Source organism: Cnephaeus nilssonii (genome assembly GCF_951640355.1).
Source record: "Cnephaeus nilssonii genome assembly, chromosome: 15".
NCBI lineage: Eukaryota > Metazoa > Chordata > Mammalia > Chiroptera > Vespertilionidae > Cnephaeus > Cnephaeus nilssonii.
The window spans coordinates 65,408,887-65,416,122 of NC_137086.1; the positions used below are offsets into that span (position 1 = coordinate 65,408,887).

Below are 7,236 nucleotides of genomic sequence, written 5' to 3' on the forward strand. Positions count from 1 at the left end.
CAGACAAGTGGTTGAGGGTGATCAGGTAGGCAGACAAGCAGTTGGGGGTGATCAGGTAGGCAGGCAGAGTCCTGCGATCGATCGCCTCAAAGAGGGAGACACAGGCCACCGCCTGTGGGAGGGACGCTGGGCAGCTGCGATAGGAGTTGCTGGCAGCAGTGGACACTGCAGGGCGGGGCTGGTGCCACAGCAGCTCCTGAGTGTGCATGACGCCTGCAGCCTGGTCCAGGCCCCAGGGTCACAGCCTCTCCCTGTGGCTCCTGCAGGGCTGGACTGCCACTCCTCCTGCTATGATGCCTGGGCAGATCCTGGACCCTTCCATGACTGCGGGCTCTCTGCCAGGGCTCGGACCCCTGACCGGACTCCCCAGCTCAGCCCTGACTGCAGAGGAGCTGAAATACACTGACATCCACAACACTGGGGCCATGATCGCCCCTTTGCACTCCCTGGAGGTGAAACTGGGCAAGAGGCCTCAACCTGTGAAAAGTGAGCTAGACGAGGAAGAGGGGCGGAGGAAAAGGTGCTGGGGAAAGAACAAAGTGGCGGCAGCCTGATCCCGGAACAAGAAGAAGGAGCAGGAGGAGTTTCTGCAGCGGGAATCTGAGTGGCTGGAGCTCATGAATGTGGAGCTGAAAACCCAGATGGAGGAGCTGAAGCAGGAGCAGCAGCAGCTCATCCTGATGCTCAACCAGCATCGCCCCACCTGCATCGTCAGGATCGATGGCGTTAAGACCCCGACTCAGAAGGCAACCCACTGCTGGAGCAGCTGGAGAAGAAGTGATCATGGGCTGGGAGTAGAAAGAGAAGGAGGAGGAGGAGGAGGAAGAGGAGGGTCCCAGAGGGCTCTTCCTTGCTGCATGAAAAACTCTTCAATGAGGCTCAGCACAGCCAGCATTGGCCAGGCTTTTATGTGAAACTCAGATCAGCCACACCAGGGGAAGAAACCCAGGCTGATGAAACCCAGGACCAAATGCTGAGACCAAAGTAGTCCTGAGGGGGCCCTGTTGTGCCTGGGGCCAGGTTTGCAGGAGGCAGGACAGAGGCGCTTGGCCAGAGTGACACCCAACCAGGCAGCCGTGGGCACTTCTCCGGCCTCTCCGCCAGGGCACCCACCCAAAGGACCTCCGAGCAGCCAGGAAAAGCCATGAGTTGCAACCAGAATTAGGCTGAGTATGGAACTCAGAGTGAAACTGAAATCTGCCTGCCCCCAGCCCTGACCCTGACCCTGACCCTGATCCTGATGCAAGGCTGGAGAAGGGCACAGTGCCAGGCCCTGCTGTACCCACCCACCGTGGTCTACCTCAGTCCTGCCTGGAGTGGCAGCCAGGATGCAACCTCGCTGGCCCTGCTGGAGTTTCTGTGGGCACAAGGCATGGACGCCCTTCCAAAGCACATACTCACTGAATGTTTACAGACTGGCTGTCCTGGCAGGGCTTTCAACTGCACATGTGTTTTATATTTTCTTTTTTTAAAGTATTTTTTACAAAAAAAGATTTTATACAAGCAATATATAAGTTGGTGTCTATAATCACTGGATGTGATACAGTATGAATATGCTATGGTTTGTTTGTTACGAACAGATATTCAGCAGTTATGGCCGTTGCGTGTAATTTCTAAGTACTGTAGTCTCTGGGTGTTGGGGGTGGCAGGGGTGGGGTGCAGTGCATTTCCATCCTGATAAACCCTTCATAGTCCTCAGTTCTGTATCGCTCAGGGAGGCCCAGACCACCGGCCGGCGATGCTGTGGCAGGTGTGCAGCTGGCCAGTGATTGCCCCGCAGAGGGAGGCCCAGGCCAGCCAAGCCATCGCACCCCACACCTGTTGCCTGCAGAGGGAGGTGACCAGTGGCAGCGGAGGGAGGAACAGCGCTGCACAGATGGCAAGCAGTGGCAGCGGTGGGGCTGGGGGGCAGGGAGTGCAGGGAGCCAGCCGTCTGCAACTGAGAGAAGGAAAGCCCCAATAGGCCCTGATCTCAGGCCAGGCCTAGGGACCCTACCTGAGCGGTCCAGGCTGAGAGACCCACCCGAGTGCATGAATTTTCATGCACCGGGCCTCTAGTAGTAATATATTGGTAAAAGAAATTAAATACTATCCAAATTAGTGGAAAGATATATCATGCTTATGAAAGACTCACACTGATAAGATGACTACTCTCTCTATGTTAAACTATAAATTCAACTCAATATCAATCAAATTCTCATAGACTTCATTGTACAATTTGACAAGTTGGTTCTAGGCATAGGACTTACAGTGGCCAAGTTCTTGAAAAGAAGAACATTGGAGGACTTACACTATCTGAATTAAAAATTTCCTATAAAGCAACATTAATTAAGACTGAAATATTGGCATAATGATAGACAAATTAATGGGACAGACCAGAGAGGCTTAGGTAGTCAACTGATTTTTGATAAATGTGCCAGAACAATTTAATGGAGAAAATGGTGCTGGAACAACTGGGTAAGTGTGTGTGGAAGGGGTGAGAATTGGGGTGGGAGGGACTTGGTCACTACCTCACACCACACAACAATTTATTTGAGCAGAAGAATACATCTAGACCTAAAATCTAAAACTCTACAACTTCTAGAAGAAAAAAATAGGAAAATATTTTCATGACCTTGGTATAGGCCAGTGGTCGGCAAACTCATTAGTCAACAGAGCCAAATATCAACAGTACAACGATTGAAATTTCTTTTGAGAGCCAAATTTTTTAAACTTAAACTTCTTCTAACGCCATTTCTTCAAAATAGACTTGCCCAGGCCATGGTATTTTGTGGAAGAGCCACACTCAAGGGCCAAAGAGCCGCATGTGGCTCACAAGCCGCAGTTTGCCGACCACGGGACTATAGGCAAACAGTCTTTAGAAAGGGCACTGAAACTCTTAACCATAAAGGAGAGAAAAATAATAAATTGAACTCTATAAATATTAAAGACCTCTTTACAAGACCATTGAGAAAATAAAATGCAAATGATAGACTGGGAGAAAATATTTACTATACATATATTTGACAAAGGGGATCTATCATATATAAAGAACTCCTTCAAATTAATAATAATAAAAAAACTAACAACTCAAAAAAACAAGCCAAAACTTTGAGGAGATGCCTCAGGAGAGAAGACCTATGCATGGGCAATAAGCTCATGAAAAGATGCGTAGCACCAAGGAAGTGTAAACTGGACCCATCCTCTCACACCCATGTGCGTGGCTGACCCTGGAAAGCCTGGCCACACTAGTGGTGAGAAGCTGGAGCAACTGTAGTTCTCATGCTTTGCTGCTGCCAGTGTGAAATGGTGAAATGAGAAGTTTCTGATAAAGTAAAACATACACCTACATATAACTCAGTAACTCTACTCCTAGGTATTTGTCTTAAAGAAATGAAACAGCCCAGCCAGTGTGGTTCAGTGGTTGAGCGCTGACCCATGAGCTAGGAGATCATGGTTTGATTCCTGGTCAGGGGACATGCCCGGGTTTCAGGCTTGGTCCCCAGGAGGGAGCGTGCTGGAGGCAGACAATCAGTGATTCTCATCATTCCTCTCTCTCTGAAATCAATAAAAACATATATTTTTAAAAAAAATGAAAAAAGTTTCCACCAAAAGGCTTGTACAAGAATGTTTACAGCAATTTATTCACAATAGCTAAACACTGGTAACAATTCAAATATCCACCAGCAGATGAATGGATAAACAAGTTGTGGCCTAGTCATACCTAGCAATATTGAAGAATAAATTACTAATTCATGCAACAGTGAGAATGAATCTCAAAATAATTATGTTGAAGGAAAGAAGCTAATACGAAAATGTAAATACTGTGTGTTTCCACATACATAAAGTTCAAGTACAGGCGTAATACTTAATGGGTTGGCAGCCACTCACCCACTTTCTGTCATCAGAGATTAGGATTTACAGGAAGGAGATATAGTCGGTTAAAAAAATCTGTGAAAGATACAATCTCACTGAATTACAGAATGACTCAGCTAGCACTTTGGCTATTGGAAAGCACAAGCCGTCGTAGGGAGGAATGCAGGCATGGGGCTGTGTTTTAGGACACATTCTCTCCTGCCAGGGTCCTGCCTTCCTCTCTTTCAGAACCTCCACGATGCTCTCAGCCCCCACAACCCCCAACCCAAGCCTACCATAGACGGCAAACTCCTTCATGCTCCAAGTTTCTTCCAGTCAATGTTTCCCGTACCGCTGTAATTTCTGCACATGCATGATATCTATGGAACCAATACCGGTGGAATTAGGTAAATCATATTTTTCAATGTTGTTAAATGTCAAAATGAAAATGTGCCTTTTAAAATTGTTTTGCATTTTACCCATGGTGAAGACCAGGCTCTTAGGGAGCTGAGCACGCTTAGCTTGGGGTATGGAGAAAGATACCTGGTTGAATAAAATCATCTATGTATGAATGGCTGCAACCCAATATTTACCTAGCTACCTGACCCTGCATAACTGTCACCTATGCTCCCTTCCTTCCTCTTCTCCAGAAACTCAGTTACCCTTCTCCCTTCTCTACTTTCTAGAGGTTGGGCAATTCTGAATCTTTAGAAGGGGCTGTTTCCTTGAAACCTGGACTTGAAAGATCAGATAACGGCATCGAGACAGCATTCCTGCTCTTTCTGCTCGGCCTTTGGATTTCCGTCTCGTGTGTGGCCTTGCAGACCAATCCCAGTCACAGGATTGCTCACCTGCTTCCCATGTGTGTGCCCACCGGCCTTTGCAGGGCACACACATCACGGGCACTGAGTCACACTTGCTGGCCCGCCCTCCCTCTAACAGCTCAGTGCCCCGCACAGACCTCTCATTTTACCAGCTTCTAGACCCTACGGTGCCCACAAGTCTCCTCAAGCCATTTCTATTTCCCTCACTTTGAGTTCCAAAGGTTCCCTAATTATTCAACACACACACACACACACACACACACACACACACACACACACATACACACACACACACACATGCACACACGCACACACGCACACACACCCCTTTCTCAACAGTTTCTTTGGCAGCCAGGGAGTCTTCTGGTGGAAGTGGGTTAGGAGGAGAAAAGCCTTATGAAGGAAGTGAATTTTTGATAAGTAGGTTTCAAATCAGACACAGCCCCTCCTGAGATCCTGATCTAGATTCTCTGGTGATGGAGGACATTTCTGGGCAGGCGGCCTGGCCGGCTCTGGTGGCAGCGCAGGTGCCAGGATGTTTTCTTCTCACGGGTGTGTGCACGCCGTCTTTGGTGCGGCTACTTCAGCCTTGAGAGCACGTGACAGGGGTGCGGGTGGGAGCACCTTGCATGAGACACACACCCCCAGTTCACAGTGAAGTGCTGGCCTTGGAGGTAACCATCCCTGGGGGGCCCTGAGGACCCTTTTACACCAATGTTCACCATAACCAGCATCCAATTTGGGGGGGACAAAGATGGGCTTCAAGCTTTCTCCATCACACCCCCTTACTCAGTGACTTTGAATAAACACTGGCTCTAGGCAGAAGTAGCCACGTCTTGGTGATTCCTACCTGGCTGCTCACCAGGCCTTCCTCCATGGTCTGGCTCCTGCTTCTCCCAGCTGCCCCTGCCAGATGACATCCCTAGCTCCGCTAGACAGAACCCAACCCTCACCCCCGACCACTAAGCACACGCACAGGAAAAGTGTTTGGTGACTTGTTTAGTGGAAAAAAACATCCACCATGTAGATAACTTATGATGATCTCTAAAGTATATGCATGGAATGAAAAATAGGCTCGAAGAAAATGTGTAAAAATAAAACCTGGGATGACTGATTCTTCATGTTTGAAACTCTATTACATGTACAATACGTGTTTGAAAGTTGCGTTTTTCAAAATCGGGGTAAAATACATATAATGTAAATTTTGCCATCCTAATCTCTTTAAATGTACAGTTCAGTAGTGTTAAGTCCATTCACATTGTTGTGCAACCAATATTCAGAACTCTTCATCTCTCAAAACTGAAAGTCTGTACCCAATAAACAATAACTTACCATTCCCTCTTCCCCAGCCCCAGGCGACTACCATTTACTGTCTGTCTATGAATCTGACTATTCTAAGTGCCTCATATAAGCGGGATCCGACAGCACTTGGCCTTTTGTGACTGGCTCTTTTCACATAGCATAATGTTCTCAAGGTTCACCCATGTTGTGGCATGAAACAGGAGAACATTATCCTCTGCATAATATTCCGTTGTATGTATGGACCACATTTTTTAATCCACTCATGTGTGTATGGACCCTCAGGTTATTTCCACCGTTAAACTATTGTGAATATGCTGCTATGGACATGTGTGTGCAGATACCTCTTTGAGACCCAGCTTTTAATTCTGTGGGTATATACCTAAAAGTGAAATTGCTGGATCATATATTAATTCTAATTTTTAATTTTTTAAAAATTAATTTTAGAGAGTGAGGAGGGGATAGAGAGAGAAACATCAGTGTGAGAAACATTGATTGGTTGTCTCCTGTATGCGCCCCAACTGGGGATGGAATCTGTAACCGAGGTATATACCCTGACCTTCCAGAGCTCTGTCTGGATGATGCTCTGACCAACTGAGTCACACCAGCCAGCCCATGGTAATTCTATTTTTAATTTTTGAGGAACCATCATAACTGTCCTCCACAGTGGTTGCACCATTTTACATTCCCACCAGCAGTGCACAAGAGCTCCAATTTCTCCATGTCCTCAACAATGCTTGTTATTTTCGGTCTCTTTTTTCTGATAGTAGCCATCCCAGATGGTGTGAGGCGGTATCTCACTGTGGTTTTGATTTGCATTTTCCTACTAGTTAATGATGCTGAGTATCTTGTCATGTGCTTACTGGTCTTTTGTATACCTTCTTTGGAGAGATGTCTATGCAAGCCCTTTGCTCATTTTTATTATTCTTTTTATTTTTAATATATTTTTATTGATTTCAGAGAGGAAGGGAGAGGGAGAGAGAGATAGAAACATCAATGATGAGAATCATGGATGACTGCCTCCTGTACGCCCCACACTGGGGATCAATCGAGCCTGCAACTTGGGCATGTGCCCTGACTGGGAATCGAACCGTGACCTTCTGGTTCATAGGTCAACGCTCAACCACTGAGCCACACCAGCCAGGCCATTTGCTCTTTTTTAATTGGGTTGTTTGGGTGTTTTTTTGTTGAGTTCTAAGAGTTCTTTATTTATTTTGGATACACACACACACACACACACACACACACACACACACATATCAGTGTGGGCTTTTCATAC

The 7,236-nt window shown here is 46.8% G+C and overlaps 1 pseudogene across 1 annotated transcript; it reads left to right on the plus strand.

Annotated features, from left to right (window-relative positions):
• Positions 1-259: 259 nt before the first annotated feature.
• Positions 260-781, plus strand: LOC307111512 (jun dimerization protein 2-like; annotated as a pseudogene). The gene has a single exon. The product of its transcript is annotated as a jun dimerization protein 2-like (transcript).
• The last annotated feature ends 6,455 nt before the right edge of the window (positions 782-7,236 follow it).